Here is a 21,363-nt window from a genome sequence, read left to right as displayed (position 1 = left end):
ACAAATACTCAAACAGCAGTCAGAATCCTAAACTATTTCTTTAATAGCAAGTTTAAACTTCATTTGGTTAATGTGAAAAATGTCAATACAACTGATCTGGTTCCCTAGACTGTGCAATCTTGGAATAGGTGAATTAATAGCATAATTAGTAGCAGCATGATCTGTGTGAAATGGGACATTATGTCTAGTCATGTCTAGTCCTAACAAGTATTTGGAATTGAATCATATTTAGGAAGTCAGGAGAGTTCAACATGCCATTTATTATCTTAAAGCGAAACATGAAATCAGTCAGTTTCCGTCTTCTGGATAAACTTTCCAATTCAAGTGTATCCATTAAGAAGGCATAGTTTAAAGATTCAATAGGAATAGCTAGCTTGTAATTGATAAAACGTAATTTTTTTCTCTACACTTTCTCAAGTTTTAACGAATGAGCTCCGTAAAATGGGCTCCAGATACTTGACTTGTATTCGAGTATGCTCCTGAAAGATAAAATTGATTTGAAATCTTCTTTATGTATCTGTACCTTAGAGGATAAAACACGGGAGTCCACTTTTTGTCGATTTAAAATAAAAAATGCAGAAATTATCGCATTATTGCGTGTGCTATATTCTATGTGAATAAAAAACCCAAGTCCACTTTCCTTGTAAAAATGTTTTTTTAAGTTGAAATAAAAATCTGACGTCCACTTTGTTTTAATGCAAAAAAAAAACATCAGTAGTCCCACATCTTCTTGAGGAGCCTTGTCAGGTCCTTCCGACGTTGGCGATCACTACAGCGAAAGCATCTCGGTCCTGCGCTACTCCGCAGCCAGGAGCCAGGACAACTGCTTATTGGATGTATTCGCCATAGTGATTCCTGGGAAAAGATGACCAAAGTGGTTTCCCGTTGCCTTCTCTGGTGGATTTTTCTGTCGGGGTTACCTTCCCTTAGCTGGATAGTTCTGGTTTGGAGGCGCCAGAAACTCGCCTTTCACCCTCTCGTTATCTGCTGTGATCACACCGTTACGAGTGTGACCCCATTGCCCGGGGTTCGCGACGTGGACGCTAACGAGTAGGACTAGTCAGTAGTGTTGTTGGAATGCAACTGGGCGTTTGCAGCATTTTATAAAACCATTCCCTCCAGCAAGATGTGACTCACTGTGATCCTACTGACAGTTTGAAGCCCATACACTGTTTTAACATGTACCATTATTTTTAAAAAAAAAAACATTATTTTACGTTGAAAGTTCTTTATAGGTTGAAATTATCTCTTTTTAAAAAAATATATATTTGTAGCACTATAATATTTTGTAATGTTTTGTAAATTGCACAATCACAAAATCTTGTTTCTTGAACATGTCGTTCAATGTGACCTCCGTGGTTTATCCTTTTAGGTACGGATATTTAACTAACTCAATATGACTAAAGAGTCAACATATGTTTAGCTATTTTTCAACGGATTTATTATTGTACGCACTCTTTTTTGCCTTATTAATTTGCCTAAATAATCTCATTTTAAATTTGTCAAGTAATGTTTTGTTTGTCCTTCGCCAGCCGTAATACGAATGTTCCCGAGAACCGAGTCGGTAATAAAACGTGAGTAAACCACCGCAACTGGCAACCGAACATTATGGCTGTATTTGCATAACTCGTCTTACACCAATCAAGGCATAACTGGTTAACTGGTATAGAGGATGATTAACTCAGTGACCGTGGGGGACACATTATTTACTTGGCACGAAACAATGTCTTCCACTAACCTTGAACATGGAAATTTTAATCAAAACGTCGCAAAGAACAATGATAAAACCAGAGGGGCGCTTACAAACGCCATATTCATCGGAATGTATGGAGACGGTAAACTTAACTTTTCTACTGTCTCTGTTTTCGGCAATATATGGCTGTCGGTGAAAGAAAATGAAATGGTAATATTTATTTTTTCTTCAGAAGTGTTACCATTGTACCTTACGGCGCATGCGCATTATGTTAACTTAAACGTCAAATCTCGGATTTTCAAATCTTAACAGCTATACGGGGTAGTATTCCAAACGCTCTCGCGGCCGTATTATCTCGTGTATTTAGATACAAAAAACTCGAGAAAAACTGTTTTCTCGTGCCACGAGAGCGGTTCAGAATAGCACCCATGGGCACTGTCTTATCTGCCACACACGCTCAATGTCAAATTAAAATTTACCTATTTCTCTTTCGTATTTTGTACAGGCTTATGTGATAAAAGTAGAACAGCAATTACAACAAAAAGTGCTCGCTTGAACGCTATTTTTGTCGCTTTCATTGAGTAGATATGTGCTGTGTACCAAAATAGTTTTTAATCTGTTTACAATAATGGTCAATAAATGTTGTTTATTGTTTTTACATATATTCTCGTTGCATTATTATTTAACGCCCTAAAGCAAATATATAAATTTTAATATTCTATACATTTAAAGCGATGTAAGCAAAGGGGGAAAAATGTAAACAAGATTTAAAAACTATAAGAAAAATTTAGTAAAACAGTACTACAGTAAGTAATTGAGTTCTTTTTTTAAGCATTCAAAATCTATGAATAAGTATATGTAGTTTGTTGATGTATTATGATAACCCAATATAAAGTTGCAAACAGTAATGAAAATAAATTCACAGTGTCTCTTTAAAAACCTAATTTAACAATTTATAATCATAACGTCGTCGTTTTCGTTCTCAGTTTATTTTTACAAGCAAGAAAACTGAAAGTTTCAGTGCTGTGAGGAGCCCCATTTTGTGAAAGATTTCCCGACGAAATATTCAGAAGTTATCGCATTATATTTTCATTTTTCAGTCCGTTGTGCTCGCTCCGGCGTCGTTTGGCCGACTCGGCGTCGCGACGCTCTACGAAGGTTTATATTTATATACCGGTCATATGTTCAAACTGGGTTATCCTAGTTCACCTCTCCCGGACCATATGTTTAGACGCGCGGGGTTGCCAGACTTCGCATTGCTGTGTTTTAATTAAACGAAAATATGCATTTAAAAATGCAATGATCTGTTAAATTGATTTAAATAAATATTTAGTACTTTAACCGGTACTTAAATAATTATAAAGATTACTTTGGTCTAACTTAATGGCATATTTGTTTAAAAAAATAACAATTACCAACCCATTTATGAAGAGATGGTTAAAAAAAAATTTATCAAGAATTACTACTATTTTTTTAGCTTTCGCTGCGCTTGAATCTTACATGAAATTATTTCGATATGCACATCCCACCTTAAAAACCTTAATACCCAGGTATTTTATAAGCTATGATTATTAATACCAATATTTAATGCGAAATTTTACATTCTACGGACATTAGAATATTTTAAAGTTAATTTTTTGAAACATAGACAGTTATTTTTATGTGTTTGTTCGTATTATCTGAAACACATTTATTTAATGTTATTTATTTGCTAATCTAAACAGCCCAGACGAATTCCGTTATTATGTCATTTTATTCCGCTAAATCTTGTTAGCACGCGGTTTTCCAGCTTCAGCCGTAGATTTATTTTACATCGTGAGTTTATCACAAAGAAATATTTTTATTTGGATAGAAAACGTTCGGCCTTAAAAATCCAAAGCCGGGCGCTGGAAGCTTTAAGTGAAATCCGAGAGGATGTTAATTTTTTGCCTTTCCATTTTTGTATTGAATTATTTGGATTTTTTTAATGGATCTTTTGAAATCGGCATCAAGGCTATTCGGGAGTCGGGAGTAGATAATTCTTCAGTTTTTAAAAAAATCATGAGAACCATTTAAATATCACCCGGGGTGCTCTTCTGGGCCCCGATTACACTGGGAAGATAACATTTATCTTCAATTTTATCTGCAAAGTAAAATTATGTTTTCTGTATAAAAAGCAGAAAATGCATACAAGCACTTCTTCTAAACATGTTCAATTATAGGTTACCGACGAACATACCTCAAAGGTTTATCCAAATATGCTTATTTTTGTTAACAAATATCGGTTTTTCTTTATAGACAGTCGAAGATAACTCTGTTAACTTCCCATTGTAGTCGGGCCCTGAAACTTCTCAACCTCTTAGATACTGGTCAATTTAATGATTTTTATTTTAAGTATGTGACTACACTTAGCTTCATATATGGCCACAATGATTAATCGTCAAATGATGTACAAATCCGAAAAAAACGGAAAAAGTTTAGTCAATTCAACCTAACTAAGTGTTTTAGGCAATGTTTAAGGTCGCAATAATGTTATAAATGAAAATCATCATGTTTGGTTTCACGTGTTTGTATTTATTTGACGTTAAATCATCAGTCTGGCCATTTTATGAATCAAAGTGTAGACGTATGCAAAAATAAAAATACAAAAAATTACCACTCTCTAAGGAGTAGAGAAGCACCCCTGAGCGATAATAATGACACAAGTCCAAAATTATCATTTCTAAGTTGAGTATGTAGAAATGTTCCTAAGAATATGGCATGATTCTTAAAGGAAAAATTCAACTTGTTTTTTTTCTCTCAAGTTCAAGAAATAATAGTGGCATAATGTTCATTGTGCCGTTATTATTTCAGAAAACATTTAAAACTAAATCGCTCAAGTGGATGAACTTTAAGTTATGCTTTTGTTTTTTTTAATCGATTAAATTCGACGAAAATGGCACATCCTTAGTAGCACAGCCCTAAGGCCCGTTTCATACGTATCGTCCAAATCCACACACGGCAAAATTAGTGTGGATTGATGTTTGTTAATTCATGTTAATTTTTTTATTATTAATCGGCTTTTCTTAATCAAAAGCCCACAAAAGAAAATTGAGTAAATATTAGTCGGCTTTATGATGTACTGGTGTGTTTGCCTGCCACTTTTTTTAATACAAAAATAAGTCATTATTTTTAGTCCTAACACTCATGTCTGGAAGTGAAACATGGAACTGGAAGAGGAAGGATGAAAGCAGAGAGAATGCGGTTGGAATAAGGTCGCTTAAGGTGATCCCGTGTAAGGTCCGACGTTTAGGTTACCATTGCAGGAGGTTTATGCAAAATCTTCGACCTTAATTGTGTAATTTTACTGTAATGTCTAGGTTAAGGCAAAATCTTTGACCTAAACCTAGAAATTACAGTTCACGAATAATATAGGCAATTGAAAAACATAAAAAAAGTTGACGGGCTAAAATTAAACTCGACATGTTTCCTGGCAGTATGGACAGCAAAAATTTCACGGAATCTGCCTACTGCCGACTGCGACACGGTACAAATAACAAGTTCATAAACGCATATTTTTAAATAAAGTTTACTCTGAAGATAGCTCTAGCAATGGTAGCCGGAACGTCGCGTGTCGGAAAGAATCCAACAAACATATTGATAAATACGATAATCAGTATCAATCCACCCTAATATCACCGTGTCGTGTGGATTCGTTCGCCCGGTGTGAAGTCGGCCTGTTGCTGTATTATTGACGCTACAGGAAATGTATTCTCAAGTCTGGTCTGGGCATTAAGTAAGCATTTCACAACATCCTTGATAGATTCTCTTCGTTTCTTATCATCAGTTCTATTTATACCCGGCTCTATCTGCCGCTACTCTGCCTCTACTATGGATGCTCAGGACGGATTATTAACGTAGCGAAGAATGCTTAAGTGCTACAAAAATATTGCGAAGGAGATTTTACAATAATTTAATATGTTTATTTTAGACGAAATATGCTACCGCTAAAAACACTTGAAATCTTTTCGTTTTCCTGTATATTTATAGCACGCAGTAAAACTCGCGAAGGGTTATTAAAAATATACTAAAATGTTTCTTTCCTACGATTAGTATTTCGGTAATCGAAAGAAGGACCATTTCTTGTTAACTCTTGTGGTCTACATAGGATACAAGACTTGATATATCTCTCTTGTTTTTTGCTATGTTTTTTGCTATACACATATTTTTTTTACTATGACCATAAATATGTTTCTTACTATGTATTTTTTTTTACTTCGTATTGTGCTGGGTTTTTAAAGAATTTTTTAAATATGTTTTTACTACATTTTTTTACTATGTTTTTTACTATGTCCGCTACCTTTATTATTGTTTCCGTATATTGATTACCGTTTTTTTATATATTTTTTGGTTTATCTTAGAACGGGGTAAATAACCCTTGTTAGATGATAGTCAATGCAACTTTGTATAAATTATAACTTTATGTATATAATATGATGATAAATAAATTTATTTAAATGATGGAATCGTATTTTTTGTAATTTTTAAATTGGTCATTTTTACGCCGGATTTGGAAAGTAAAATTTGTATTAATATTCTAGATAAAAAATATTTATCTTCAACAATGTTTTGAGTATGTCAACATTTTTGCAGACTGACTGAATTTCCTCCCTAGGGAGTTTACAGTTTACAAGTTTCAGCTCTTTTACTTCACAAAAATCGACAGATGGAAATGTGGATGTTAAAACATAGGTAGAATGGTGAATGCCACTCAGTGTTTGTAGTGGCCACTTAAACCAGCCAATGACAGGGCATAAGCCCTGTAAATGCCTCAACTCTCATATTCTCTTCTCAAAAATGTTTTCCTTCTCTGTTGCAAATATTTATCTTGGCTATGCGAAGAATGTCGGCCTCGTGGTGTAATGGTCAGCGCATTTGCCTACCATGCAAGAGGTCTCGGGTTTAATTCCCGACATGGTTGATATCAAATATTATTTAAAAGGGTGTTTTTACACTAGAATATTTCATAGTCCCTTGACCTGAAGCGTCAGACTGATCACCTTACCTTCATGTAACAAAAATGATTAAGATACGCTGCGATTAGTGCACCATGCAGTGCCCTATGCACCATTAGGTGCGGAAAGGGAATGATGATGCGTATAATAATAATTATACGAATTTTAACTGATGCTAATACCACAAAAAATCTGTTTCGAGAATATAACTTATAACAAGGACAACAGAGACTCTATTCTGCGGCCGGTGTTTGTGCGAAAGAGACATAAACAAATATTATACCTGTCTATTTATTATAGGAGCAAAAAATTCATAAACATTTCTTGTATACCCACGAATTGGCCATGCCTTTGTGGGATTGTTTTGTTTACTATTCTTTACTGTTAATATGTATTTCATTGCTATATAATTTATTTTTTTTAATACTCTGTTTTTCCTCTTATGTATATTGTAAAAAAAAAAAATCCGATTAGTCGGTTATTGGCAGTGAGCAGAGAAGAATATTCTGTCTTGTTTGAGGTAACAAGATGTTATCTCACCGCGTGTAAACGAATTTTTTAGCACAGCTTTTTAAGAGTTAATATTCAACGGTGCGATTTCTTTTTCTTATGGTACTTCTAGAAGTTTCTGCAAGTCACCGTACGACTTTCTTTGCGTTTTTCGTTTACGAAATCGACCGATGACTTGTAGACTCGCAGAAAGAATGTACAATTTTCATTCATTGAGAATCATGATTAAATTTGAAGTAATCCGATTAAATAGGCGGGTAGATTTTCACGGACGCTGTTATCAATGTGAATGTTTTGTTATTTACTCTAAAAAATCACAGATAAAATATAGTTTTTGCAATATGCGGATCTAAAAAAAAACCACAATGATATAAAAGGCATCAATTAATGGTTTAACAATATTTTTAGTTTGTCCAAATTTTTGCAGATAAGAAAGAATTGAATAGATGTTTAAATATAGGCAGAATGGTAAATGTTACACAGTGTGTAAAGTGCCCACTTAAATCAGCCAATGACAGGTCATTAGCCATGTAGATGCCTAGACATCTATATTGCCTTCTTTAAAATGTTCTTCGTCTCTGTTGTAATACGTTTAATTAATGGTTCGTTGTTACGTTATTAATTTTAATGAGTTGGATTCATTTATAGCTAATTAAATGGTGATCACAAATCAATAAATAGGTCAAAAACGACAAAATGTGAGTTGCACAGCAGAGTTGTAGGTTTAGAAAAAAATGTGTTATGTATTAGTAGTTTGTACCGTGTCTCAGTCGGCAGTAGCTGCATCCAGCGTCATTTTATTCCACGTTGCATTTGTATTCAAAATATGTAGTTAGTTTGTCAACCCTGAATTGGAAATGCTAAACATAATACAATATTTGTTTACCCATAATGCAGGAAGCATAAACGCATTAGTAATGTGTAGAAAATACATACAAACATGCTAAGCTTGTCTCGCTTGGAAACGAACCGCGCTCAGTTCGCGCTGTAAATTTTATAATGGCCGTTTACACGAATCAGAAAACTAAATGAACTTGAAATTGTACAGAAATCTGGAGACTTGCGAGAATCGTCTTCTTCATCTTTTAAGGTGTCCTAAGATCTGCATTACGAAAAACAAGTTTTTCTCCTGAGATGATGAGGTCCAACTGTTCCTCGGTCTTCCAGCGGACTTAGTCCAGGTGGGATTTCATCAGCTGCAGTGTACACAAAAAATACTGTATTTGTTTATTTATTTACTATTACTATAAGGCATAAGTGCCTTTTACAATATAAAATATAACACTATGATTTTTTATTTATTAGAAAGAACAATACATATTTGCGTTCTCATGATTTACTAAAATATTATTATTTTGGGGGCATTTCCAAAGATTTATAAATAGGACCACAATCCGATTTAATTTTCATTTCGGTTTAGTTAAAATCGTTATAAAAATATGTATCAGCATATTAATGTCGGCATATGTACATAAAATATGAGTTAATATGTAGTTAATAATACGACACAATTGTCTTTTACAAATTGTTAGCTTTTATATCGTAAAATATTTTTATAAAGATCTCGTAAAGATTAACACATTACAACAGGGATAGATAATACCTTAAATAAGGGGATATGGAACCATCCCTGTTGTAATTTGTGAATCTTAATGACTCCCGAGGGGGTGAAATCCAGTCTTTTGTCTACGAACATATAGATAAACTCAGATATTGTAATGAAACCAACTGGTCCAAGAAGAAGTTTAAAAATTAAAAAAATGTTTTCAGGCGTTGCCAAGTATGTAAAATAATTCAGTAAGATGAATCTCTTTAAAACAATAAAGGTTTCAGATCTTTAACTGCACTAAAATCAACAAGCGGAAGAACTGAAGAAATATGGATGTTCAAATATAGGCAAAATGGTGAATGTTACACAGTGTGCAAAGTGGCCCTTTAACCAGCCAATGACAGGTCATAAGCCCTGTAAATGCCTAGACTTCTATATTCCCTTATTTAAGGTATTCTCCATCCTTGTTGTAATTTGTTAATCTCATAAAGAATTAAACTACAAATCTGGGTTGCTTATTAAAATGCATGTCGTGTTAGTTTTATATTTTCGTGCAACAACGATGGTGAAGGTGTGTAGTTTTGCATGTTGGTTTAATTGGTGTCCTGACGAAGAGACGAATACTTCTCGAAACCAGTAGACATAGAAAAGTCAGTGAGTGGTTATTTGCAAATATTCAATAACATTTATTTATTTATTTAAACGCCTTGTAGGCTTTTACATGTTTTACATATATATATATTAAGAACAGACATATATTTTACACAAAAGTAACAACAAATTTAAATGAAGTAATAAGAATAAGAAAATAAAATAATAAAATGTAAAAACTAATAATACATATATTCCAGTAGAAAGAACAGAGGTTAATTTTTTTTCCATCGCCATCGGTTATGTTAAAAGAATCTTTAAATTAGAAGAATGTAGAATTTTTTTATTAAGAATTAAATATAAGTAAATAAAAGGTATAGATAAATAATAAATTGATACACTGCCTTTTAAAATTTAAAAGGGTTGTATTAAATATATCTATATCATTTGCGTATTCATTTGCTAAAACATGAATAGATATGATTGTGAGTAAAATAGATATGAATTTGAGAAATATGTGCGTTTTTTTATTATTTTTATTTTATTTGATGTTTGATATTCGGTCAAACATTTTCAAAAAGTAATTGAATAGGCCAAATACCGAATAGTAGCCGAAAAATCGTGGTATCTCTTAGTCGAAATATAGTCAGTTTTCTGGCCCGTTGATGCAGGCATGAAGTACGCCAGGAGCGGTAGCGCGGAGCGTCGAGCGTGGTAGCATTTCACCAACTTTCTCCGCGCGTTCATTGGTCGACCCCCCCTGCACGCCCGTGTTTACGTGATATGACGTGTGCACTTGAGGTAACATCTCCCATCACCGCCGTAATTTTAACAAAATCACGTAGCGATGCACAAACACGTTCAGTTTGCCGCGCATGGTCACTTTACAAGTTAAGTGTGAAAACATCTCGCACACGTCTGTTTAGTATACGAAGTAAATTACCCAAATCACGATGAATTTTTTTGTTACGCTTGTTAATTTAAAATACCCAGCAGTGAGACCGGGGCAAATCATTATTTTAAAAATTCAAAATCTTATCAAAACTAAATTGTAATTAGAACTTGCAACACGTCTAATAATAAATTCAATCATATTATGTAATACGTCTTTCAAACAAGCTTAAAAATGACATTTATAAAACAAACTGAGTAATAAGAATATACAAGGTCTGCGTTCAAGGCGCACGGAAGGAATGCGGTAATTGTAAATGCGGAATGAGATAAGTTCGCTCCGCAGTTTAGTATTTGGCGTGTTGTCAACAACGCTTAAGGTCTTAGGTTCGATTTCTAGCAGGGTAGACGTGAAATATTGATTTTAAAGGTTTCTACCCTGCACTGTTTCATAGTCCCTGGACTGGTACCCGAAGCGACTGATCATCTTGCCTTCTATGTAACAAAAATGATCACGATACGACGCAATTTTCAATTCATTTTAGTAAATTTACGGACAGAGTACATTTGAAACATAAAAAATACAATTATGTACAGTTACGTAAAACTAGAAACGTAACAATAAAATAAAATGCAAAGACAAATGGAAAAAACATTTTGTGCTACTACTACTACCATCACTCCATTTTTCTGTGGGGGCAGGCAGAGAGAATGGACCGCCATACACGTCTATCCTGGCATATATTTCTAGCTTCTTCCACATTCATACATCTTGTCATACATGCCCTTCGGTTCTGTCTGCTTTTGACATGACCAGACATGAGATTTTGGTTTATCTGATCATGCCACGTCTTCCTTGGTCATCTTCGTCTCACGTTACCGTTCATTTTCGCCATATATACTTGTTTTACCATTCTTTCGTCGTCCATTCGTTCTACGTGACCAAAACATCTCAGAGTCCCTTTCTTAATATTATTAATTATACTGACTCAGATTTACACTCTCGCCTGATTTCATTATTCGTAACCCTGCCATACATTGATTGTTTACACATTCGTCTGAGAGATCGCATTTCAACCGCGTTCACTCGGCTTTCATCCTTCCTCTGCCAGTTCCATGTATTACCATACATAAGTGCTCCGGGTTGATTATAGTTTTAATACATTTATTAAATACTTCAAAAAATAAATTGATTACAAGTAAAGTTATTCGATTTACAAATAAAATAATTCAAATCCTGATTTTCGTGGCAACCATAATTGGAGTACCGATTCAATTCTCTATGCACCACTGGGTGCGGATAGAGAAACGATAGTGATGATGATAAATATAAAACAAATATTAAAAGTTTAAAAAAGAAGTATTTAAAATAAAAATTCTTCCTTATAACCATGATAAAATAACTGATTTGTTCAGTTTGAGAAAAACGTAATAAACTTGAATTTTTTTAACTCAATTTTTTTGTGGCCTAACTGACCATGGTTATACAATAGGTTTTCTCGCTTTACATACTGAGAGTGTGTTACGTTTTACCGTTATCAGTGTGTGTGTGTGTGGCTCGAGTCGATAGTCGATATCAGTAAACTTGTATTCGTGTTGTGTGATGTTGTCATGTGTGAAAGTGTGCGTGACAAACCTGCTGCATTTATGATACGACCGCTATTGTATTATGTTTATCTTCGTGCAATTAATAATACGTAGATAATCGTAATTAGAGCTTTTTATATTAGCGATAAGTTACCTAAGGAAGGAACCGATGGATGTGTAAAACGTAAAACTTCATCACCATTAGTTCCGCAGCTTGCTGCGGGCCTTTCCCTCTATCCTGGATTGTACTCCTCCTGTCCCTGGTGCCGGTAGCATCCACGTCCCGCACTTCACCCAGCCATCGGATTTTGGGTGCACTGACGTTACGTCTATCTTGGAGCGCCGTGTGAACTATCTTTTTGAGTACTCTCTCTTCACTCTATATTGGGCTTACTGTACACCGAACGATGTTTCGGTTTGGGCCAGTTTCGGACAAAAATTGGCCGCAACTTCAGCTCGGCCGAACCTGCGGTCGTGATGTATCGAATTTCCTTTTTTGTACGGATGCATTTTTAAAAACAATATTTTTATTTATTAGGGATATCAACAGTTATACAAGTAAAAAATATAACAAATAAAATTTACAGAGAATAAAACCAACGACAGATATCCACAGAAATACATAAAATACTAGTACAATACATGCTAGTGTGTTTGGGTGAGTGTAAGTGTGTGAGAGGGTAGGTGAGTGGGTGTTATAATGTAATGAGGGTGGACATGTGTGTAAATATTATTGCACAAGTGTCAAAAATATAAAAATATATCAAATGTTAAGAATTAGAGATAAAATAAAATTTTATTTTAGAAATTAAGTATAAGACAAAAAAGTATGTTCACGAGCTAAACGTATAAGTGGAGAGTTCTGGGCATAGTTCGCACGAACTGCTGGCACATAAAATAGCACATAAGCCCTAGGGAAATGGGATACAAAAAATGTTTTCTTACGCGCGGTAAAATTTGGAGCATTCATTTACACGACAAAGTTTCTTGAAAATCTATTTATAAAAAAGAACTACTCTGAACGACGTCACTAGTTAATATGAATCAACCGATTATAGAGTTGTGGAAGATTTCCGTTTTACTTACCGTCAACGGGCCAATCGGCAGAACTGAAACGAGAACTTAAAACGTCACACGCGGGGTGATTTCAGAAAAGCAAAACTTTAAAAAACCATAGCGCTGATAACACGCAACATAAAAATAAAAATAAATAATTGACTTAGTTTAATAGTGTAAAAGCAAATAAAAAAACACCAAATTTATTCATTACAGATATTGGATTGTTGTCCGTTCAAATAATTAGTTATTGTTTTGCCATCTCCAAATATTAAAAATAAAAACTTGTAAGTTTTATGATCTGTCGACTATAGTTAGTAGTTCTAAGATCTTTCGTATTATATTTTATATTATATTTATTATATTATTATTATTGTTATATTATTATTTATTATTTTATATTTATTATATTTTCTTGTTTTGAATCTAGACACTGAATTATTGTTAAATATAATTTATAAATATATATATATATAACGTAACAACATACCAAAAAGCGGTAAGAATAATTTAATTTACTCATTACATGTAGGCCTTTTATTTCATTGTGTATTTTATTTAACAATTATTTTAAAACGCCTAATTTTGAGCGTTTTAAAGTGTTTTTTAGCTTATTTAAATAAGTTTTTTTCTATAAAACCTCGAATCCTAAATTACATTTGTCGATTGAAATAGGAATCAGGATTTCATAAAAATGCTAACAACTATGTAGTAGTGCCTAGAATATAAAAATAGAGTTTTTAAAATACTCCGGACTCCGGGCGGACTCCCGCAATGATTAGGCATTTCAAGAATGATTGAAATGAACAGTGTTGCTGGGTGCGTAATCAATATTATAGCAACAAAGTTGTCTTTATCCACAAACGTCGATAGCTGTCGCGTTATCTAAACGTCAAGGCAAAATACCTCAGACTTAATGTCGGAAGCCCGAACCGCCTTACTTTTACGTAAAATTCAAAGTAATTTACAAAATACTTCTGATTTAGTGCTAACAATGTCAGCGTTTATTATAATTAAGTACAAATTTGTTTTTACAATACAAGTAATTAGTATATTATGGTTGCGTAATTTCAAATTAAATTCTTACCTATTTTCTGCTTAAATAATAGTGAAATATCACTTTTTTTAAAAAATATTTTCAAAGTTATAAAGGACTATAAAATTCCGTCCAATAAAAAAAATTGCTGATTATTAGTAGCGTATAAAATACTTTTAAATTTGTAATTTTGAATTACCGCAAAAAAGGTCATTCCATTGGCCACGCCCCTAATACGTCACGATTCATGTTTATTTGTTCCCGCTTTTGAAATTTGGATAGAACAATTTGACAAATCTTGACGTCACAACAACCGAGGCCAAACACGTCGCGTTTTCTACGAGCGTATTTTTATTGAATTTCTTTTTTACATTTATGTATGAAAACATTTCTCCACAATATCGATATTGATTTTGAAAATACAATTAATTAATCTTAACCCATTTCAAATACTTTTATCGGTATTCGTAGTATGTTTCCCTATTGTAATACAATTGAATTTTTTATGTGAATTTTTTTTTGAAAAATTCTGGATTTTTCCCCGATGGGATTGATTTAAATGTAAAATATTTTTCAACCGAGGTAAATCTGTTGAGAATATGAAAGTTTATCATAGGTAACATTTGCAAGTAGTTGCGTAGATTTTCACGGTCACTGTTATCAATATGAATCTTTTTTGGGATGACTTTAGGGGACCATTTATCGAACCCAAAAGACAAGTACCCCCTGGAAACTGAAGCAGTCAGTAAACTGCCAGGGTTGGATAAAGTGTACATTGGACAAACAGGGCTCACAGAAAATAAAATAATTTATGAACGTAAAAGAGCGTGTAAACTTGGGCACCCTGAAAAATCTGCAATAGACACGGGACATCTTTTCGCCTTTGATCCAAAGATTTTCCATAAACCTATAAATTACAGTGCACGAATTAAAATAGAGGCAATTAACATACACAAACACTTAAATAACATGAACAGAGATGACGCGACGGGCTGAAATTAAATTTAACACGGTTCCCGGCACTACAAACAACAAAAATGATACGGAATGTGCCGACTGCGACACGGTACAAATTACTAGTACTTACTTGAACACATAATTTTTCTACGAAACACAATTAATGAATGAATGAGTTAGGAATCCAACTTACATGGGATCACCCAAAAATATACATATTTAAGTGTTAAAGCGTCAATTATGATAAATATTTGTACACTTCCGAGTATTATCCTTTTCTTATATTATTATTTTTTTGTTTCAGGCTCAACAGAACTGGAGTTAACTGTGCAGTGTGGCCGTGTAATTATATTCCAGTGATTGTGGGTTGTACAGTTAATAGTTGTTATTAGTTATTACATTTATATATATTATATTTACAAAAAAAAAGTTAACCAATGGTTGTAAACCAAAATTATATCAATTAGAACTTGTGGGAAGTGACGTAATAAAGTTTTTTTTTAATTAAGTGAAAGTTTCGTTTCTAAAACATGTGTAATGTGCCATAAAATGGATTATAATAAATAATTACAGGTGAGTCTTATTGTTTTTGCTAGTTGAACTAAATTTTTTAAAAAAAGGTTTGTCTTCAATTTGTTGCGTTTACATCAAAATTAAAGAAACAGGTTACACGAAAATATTGCGAAAAGCGACATTTATTTCAAATGTATTTTTTGAACCTTTGCTTTTTTTGGTGCAACAGTAATATTACTCTTATCAGTATAAATATATTTTGTAAATTTATTTATTTTTCCATGCTATTTTGATGAATAGGTATTTTAAAAAAACTATTTATTATTTACAAGGAACCTCTAATTAGGGTAAGTCATCTTAGATTTACATTATTTGCCTTTTTGAATCAACATTAAGACAGTGAGTCAATGAGGAAGTTCAGCCCTACGGGAAATTGGATATAAAAAAGTATTCTTACGCGCGGTAATAATTGGAGCATTAAAATATTCTGTGAATTTTCTTGAAAATTTATGAAATAAATAAATGGTTTATATAAAAACGAACTACTTTCCATGAGTTCACAAACTCTTCTAAAATCAACCAATGGTTAGAGAGTTCTCATAGGTTTCCGGTTTACGCTAAGCCAACTCTTCGCTTTAGCTCTTTTTTGTCCAACAGACCCCACTTTAACGAGATTGACTTAAGCGTACAGGAGTTCTGAGAAATTCAAATAAAAAATGTTTTTTTTTAAATTAACGGGGTTTTTACCGAATTTTGCCTTAAGTTGTGGTCCTTGTTTATGCCATTTTCATTTAAAAAAAACCTTTAACGCTCAATTTATGCAGATTTGTGTTTTGGTCTGTTGGACAAAAACGAACTGAAGTGACGAATATTAGAACTCGTCGAGAAGAAGGGATGTCACAAGCGAAATAATTTTACAATATAAAACTTTTAAAAATCATAGCGCTAATAATACGATACACAATAATGAAAACAAAAATTGAAAAATAGGTCAGTTTAATAGTCTGTTAACAATTACAAAAAATGCTAAACTTCCCGATTCATTTAAATTTTAACAGGTTCCTTGTAAATAGAAAATAGTTTTTTTCCAGGGCTCGGGGACTGGACACACGTGCATGTTTTTACGAGCCACCAAAAAGGAAAGAGTCTTCAGTCATTTTTCTGACCGTTCGAATTATACCAAAGATGATGTGGCCGGTTGTTGCCAGTGCTAAAAAGTCTGTGACGAAGTAATTTATTTTATTTTATTTATATTTTTACCCTAAAAAAAAATAATCGAATCGGGTTGTGGTCTGTGGCTAGTGTCTCGGACTCACGGACCAGAGGTATGTGGTTCGAATCCCACTGTACCCCAACTTGATTCCCATTTTCTTATAGAGAGTTATTTACAACTCGTTGAAAATAGCCCTCAAAATGAAATATTTGGGTAAATCATAAGAACGCAAATATTTCTTTTAAAAAAAAAATATTTTTTAATGAAATTGACGACGTAAAGTAATCTAGCTTTCAACCAAATGTATATTTTATCTTCTGTAATTACTATTTCATACTTTGATTTGTGCCCTTGAAGTCCACGAAAATGGCGCTGCATAAATTATGCATAATAACAAAAATTCCAAAACATACCAAATAAAATGAGCTTAGTATAATAAAAATGTAATGGTGTAATTTTCAAACCGGCGTTCTCACGCTTGTTTTTCCGCTCAACCTGCTAATTATTATTTATCAGCACGACCGCCAGTTGAATGTGATCATTGTTGAACGTCACATCATCGTAAACTCCTGCGCCTGCGCTGTTGGCGTTGCGTATGTAATACGGCGGCAGCGCAAGGCCCAAGTTATTACTATCGACCTTGGATTTCGGAGTTCCAACTCCCGACCGAATGAATGTCACAAGATTTATTTCATTTGTAAAACCACTTTGGACTCGAGATCTCGCCTGGTTGAACGTAGCCGAATATTATTATTTAAGAGCGTACTGCCTACCACTTGACGCATTTTACTAATTATTTTAAAATTGTTGTATTATACATATTTTAAAATTAAAATAACGTTGCCTACTTCACTTCCCGGTCAAAGGGAAACTTTTTACATTGTTTTGAAACATGCCCTAAATACGTATTAAACGATATTTTACCTTTTGTTATCCTATTAAAACATCAAATAAAAACACTCTACTTATTTCCTGATTCGCACATCATTGTAAACATAATTTCAAGTGAATTTTACAATATTAGGAATGATATAGAGATTTTACTTTAAAAAAAAAAAAATGTAGCTTGTTCGATTTTTTATTATTTACTGTCAATTCTTGATGAAATTCCAGTGTAATCATATAATTTATTTATTTATTAACGGACATTGTCCATGTATACAATTTGTAAGGTATAAATATTACAATAAAATAATAGTTCAAAACATTTTTAAAAAAGAAAAGAAGCATTGACAAACACAAGGGACATCGAGACAAGATCTGGACTATTTATTTAGTGCTCGTTTAAATTGTTGTAAACTTAAACCAAAATAGTCCAGATCTTGTCTTGAGTTAACAATAATAACTTATACTTAGTAGTATACGTAGAAACAGATAATGGCTTAGAGGTAAGTTTTAAAAATCAATAGATTGACAGTCACGTGTCAATATATTTATGAAAACTTTCTCTCTCTATGTACATGAAAATATTTATGGTTTTAGGAGGAACAAAGATTTCCATGGGTTTAAAACGAAAAATAAAGATTTGCTAGTTGTGCCCACAACAAGACTGAAAAAAATTAATAAAACTTTAGTTTTAACAACTCAACTGGGTAATTGCATTCACAGGAACCTTTTTTAGGCTCACTTTACAACATTGTTGTGCATAAAATTCTATTTAAATCCCCTGAGAAATCGCGCCTTAAATTATTATGCCATAAACTCCAGGTTTTTTATCGTGTTTATTGGCTAAAGGCAAAAGGTTACAATTTCGGAGTTGAGACGCTCTGTAGGGACCTCCTTTATCTGACTTGAGAAGACACAAATAGACCGAGTTTTCAAAACTTGTAATCAAATTAATATTTTCAGGGAAGCTTTTTTTTATATTTTAGGTTAGAATTTTAATTGACGATATGTTGCAGAATGTGTGGATATTTTTTCGTAATGTATTGTACGGGTGATTGTAAAGGTGAAAGAGTATTTTCGTGGTGGTGTAGTGATTTTCCTGACGAAGAGACTGGTATGTCTCGAAACCGGTAGACGTCAAAAGTCGCTAAGTGGTTAAATACTAATATTTACTAACATTAATTAGAAATTTTTACCAGATATAGATATAGTTTGATAGATACTTAAGAAAACTAAAAACTTGCCCTTACCAGTACAGATAAGGGCAGGTATGAAGGTCACAAAATTGTTAATAAGATATTGTTATAAATTTTATATTACAACCATAATTATTTTCTTTAAAAAAAAGATAATACAATTCTATAAAAAAGGTATCAACTAAAATATTACAATAAATATTTTTTTTAAAGCATTACCGATGGCATAATTTTACGTAGAAATAAAGGAAAAAGTCACAAAAATGTATGTAATTTAAAATGCTTGTATTTCCTTTCAAAAATAAAATAATAAAATTTAGCTCCGGTCACTTTCATCTTCAAATTATTACAACAAATTTTAGTTCGATACTTAGTCTTTACTGAGATCCCAGATACCCAAGATTAGTCTAAATTTGAAATGGCGTAATCTGCCGGTCTAAAAGTAATTATATTTTAGTTACATAAAACTTTTAAGTACTTTTTTTAACAGAAATACCTTTAAAAAATATTGTTTTTATCTAATTTATTTTTTTATTACTGCGCGATTAAAAAAAAACATTCGTTTTAAAATGACAAAATCGTATGATTTCCTCATTTTGCGTGCGTTTTACCAGACTACAGCCTCAATAAAGCTCAGCGAAAATCAACAGCACTGCAGATTAAATCTTGCTAGAATAAACCTTTCTGAAACATCTGACGCCCATAAACATCATTCTATATGAATGTGATGTGATGCTTTATATCATGCAAGAAGCCGCACCCTCGGGGGACCACCGCTTAAACCTGAGGATGTTAGAGCGCTCGCCCCCTATCCAATAGCCCGATATTTTATAGATCTGGGCCTGGAGGGGGAGATTTAGCAAAATGAGAATTTTAGCCCCCACACAGTAGCCAGGCTCTCTAAAGACCCGATTACAATGGGAAGTTAACATTTATCTTCAATCTTATAACATAAGAAATCAAGCACTCATTTGAGTCTACTAAACACTTTATTTTATTTTTACAAATATGAAAACAAAAATTTCGTGCTAATTGTTCACATTTATTTGAAAATGCCCTAACGAGGCGAAACAATTGTCACGATTTTTTTTTTATATTTGTAAAAATAAAATAAAGTGTTCAGTAGACTCAAATCAGTGTTTGATTTCTTACATAAACAAACGAACAAACCATCACGCTGTTTCCCCGTAGGGGTAGGCAGAGAGGATAGAACGCCATATCACTCTATCTTGGCATACAGACCTCGCTTCATCTACATTCATACATCTTCTTATGCACGCACGCCGATTATTCCTACTTTTGACATGTCCATCTTCAAGTATTTGATGGACTTCCTCGTTTTCCGCATCCATCAACATTCGCATCGTAGATCCTTTTAGCCGGTCTTTCGTTGTCCATTCGCTCTACACGTCCAAACCAACGTAGCACCCCTTTCTTGATTCTGTCGATAATGCATATCTCAGCCTTACACAGTTCACGGATCTCGACTTTTGTGCACCTATCATACATCGTTTTGTCAGACATTCGCCTGAGGGATCGCATTTCGACAGCATTTACCCTACTTTCATCATCATTTTTCCAATTCCATACTTCGCTCTCATACATTAGAGTTTGCACTAGAACTCCGTTGTGAACTGCTAGTTTAGCCTCCTGCGATAAACATTTCTTATATTATAAGTTTAAATATGGATTTCTACAAAAAAAAACACCAAATAATCAATCAATTTATCTTTAATTTTATCTACAAAGTAAAATTAAGTTTTCTGCATGAGAAGCAGAATATGCGTACAATTTTTTTCTCTAAACATATTCATTTATATAGTTTACCGACGAAGATACTTTAAATGTTTACGCTAATATACTCCTTTTCGTACACAAATATCGGTTTTTCTTTATAGACAGTCGAAGGTTATCTGTTAACTTCCCATTGTAATCGGGGCCCTGGATCCCGATAACATTTATCGTTAATTTTATCTACAAAATAAAATAATTTTTTCTGTATGAAAAGCAGAATATACAATTTTTTCTTCTAAATATGTTTAATTTTAGGTTACCGACCATAATACTTTAAATAATCATGCAAATATACTATTTTTCGTAAACAAATATAGGTTTTTCTTTATAGACAGTCGAAGATAACTCTGTTAACTCCCCATTGGTAATCGGGGCCCTGGGCTTCCCGGACCCGTCACAATAGATCTTCGCAGGTCGCAGTGACGTCAGGAGCTTACGTAGCACCGACTCCCATTTGTAAGAATAAGAATATATGATGTTTGGACTTATCGTCGATGAGATAATTTCAAACGACATCACTTCCAGTGAACTGTGACGTCACGTCCGATTCTCGACGCATACATTTTTTATCGTTATCACGAGCAGAAATAGTTATGCATACATTACGTTATCAGTCGGTTATTGATAAGAGGATTGAAGGTTAATGGGTTCATTGGAAAGTTTAAACAAACTGTGTTATTAGAAGGCGCGTGATCACAGGCAACATGCAAAAGGCTTGTGAAAATGAACGAGTTGACATGTCGAATGTTGACTAGGGTAGGCCGATATTTTTTTTTCCGAATTTTGAAATAAAAGGGGTCTAAGAAGTTTCCTTTTGGATTATTCGGAATGCAAACAATATTTAAAAAAAATCGATTCTACTTTTGGCCCTCAACCCGAGCTTGAAGTTTTCGAAAAAGTCGGGTTTTTGCGCTAAACC

General features: G+C 33.3%; 1 protein-coding gene across 1 annotated transcript in view; it reads left to right on the top strand.

Moving 5' to 3' along the window:
* Positions 1 to 15,274: 15,274 nt before the first annotated feature.
* LOC148280336 (uncharacterized) overlaps positions 15,275 to 21,363 on the top strand; it is a 131,082-nt gene continuing 124,993 nt past the window's right edge. The window contains exon 1 of the mRNA XM_088228558.1: positions 15,275 to 15,416. The gene's annotated coding sequence lies outside the window, so the exon portion shown is untranslated. The remainder of the gene's footprint in view (positions 15,417 to 21,363) is intronic.

Source organism: Micrasema longulum, unplaced genomic scaffold, assembly GCF_059751315.1.
Source record: "Micrasema longulum isolate JH-2025_06_02 unplaced genomic scaffold, ASM5975131v1 h1tg000594l, whole genome shotgun sequence".
NCBI classification, from domain to species: domain Eukaryota; kingdom Metazoa; phylum Arthropoda; class Insecta; order Trichoptera; family Brachycentridae; genus Micrasema; species Micrasema longulum.
Note: the sequence above shows the minus strand (reverse complement) of the source record. Positions and strands in the feature narration are given on the sequence as shown.